The sequence below is a fragment of the Geospiza fortis genome, unplaced genomic scaffold (assembly GCF_000277835.1).
Source record: "Geospiza fortis unplaced genomic scaffold, GeoFor_1.0 scaffold777, whole genome shotgun sequence".
Taxonomy (NCBI): Eukaryota; Metazoa; Chordata; class Aves; order Passeriformes; family Thraupidae; genus Geospiza; species Geospiza fortis.
Genome location: NW_005054689.1, coordinates 2,229 through 3,138, shown reverse-complemented (window position 1 = coordinate 3,138; position 910 = coordinate 2,229).

Below are 910 nucleotides of genomic sequence, written 5' to 3'. Positions count from 1 at the left end.
AAATGCTCCTAAGCCCCCTCCCCGCCCCGCGGGCGCCCCCCGTGCCCGGGCTGGGGTGCCCCGCTCCCCCCGGACCCCGCTGCTCCTCCCCACGCCCACCGCACATTAAAAAAGCCTTTTCTCCAGCTCGGAGCCTTCCTGGGACAGCTGGGCTGGGGGGATGAGGGGGGAAGGAGCCCTGACCTCACCTTGGTGGCGCGTCCTGCTCATGGCCTTGATGTCCCCAGCCCCATGGCAATGCCCTCGACCCCATGTTGGTGACCCCAACCCTGTGATGATGCCCCTGACCCCATGTTGGTGACCCCAACCCTGCCATGATGCCCTCAACCCCATTTTGGTGACCCCAACCCCCTGCTGGAGACCCCAATGTTCTATTGGTGACCCCAATGTGGTTTTGGTGACCCCAACCCCATGTTGATGTCCTTACTCCCATGCTGGGACCCCAACCCCATTTTGGAGACCCCAATGTGGTTTTGGTGACCCCAAACCCCTGTTGGTGACCCCAATGTTCTATTGGTGGCCTCAATGTTGTTTTGGTGGCCCCAATGTTGTTTTGGTGGCCCCAATGTGGTTCTGGGGACCCCAACCCCACGTTGATGTCCTTAGCCCCATGCTGAGGACCCCAATATCGTTTTGGTGACCCCAACCCCCTGTTGGTGACCCCAATGTTTTATTGGTGATCCCAATATGGTTTTGGTGGCCCCAATGTTGTTTTGGTGACCCCAACCCCATTTCGGTGATCCCAACCCCATTTTGGTGCCCTTGACCCTTTGTTGGTGCCCCCGACCCCCCCATTTCGTGCCCCACCCTCTCTCCCCTGCCCCCCGCATCTCCCTGACGCGCTGCGGACAGCGTCTCATTTGCATAAATTACCATATCGCCCCCGTTCCGCCCCCCTCCCTCGCTGTTT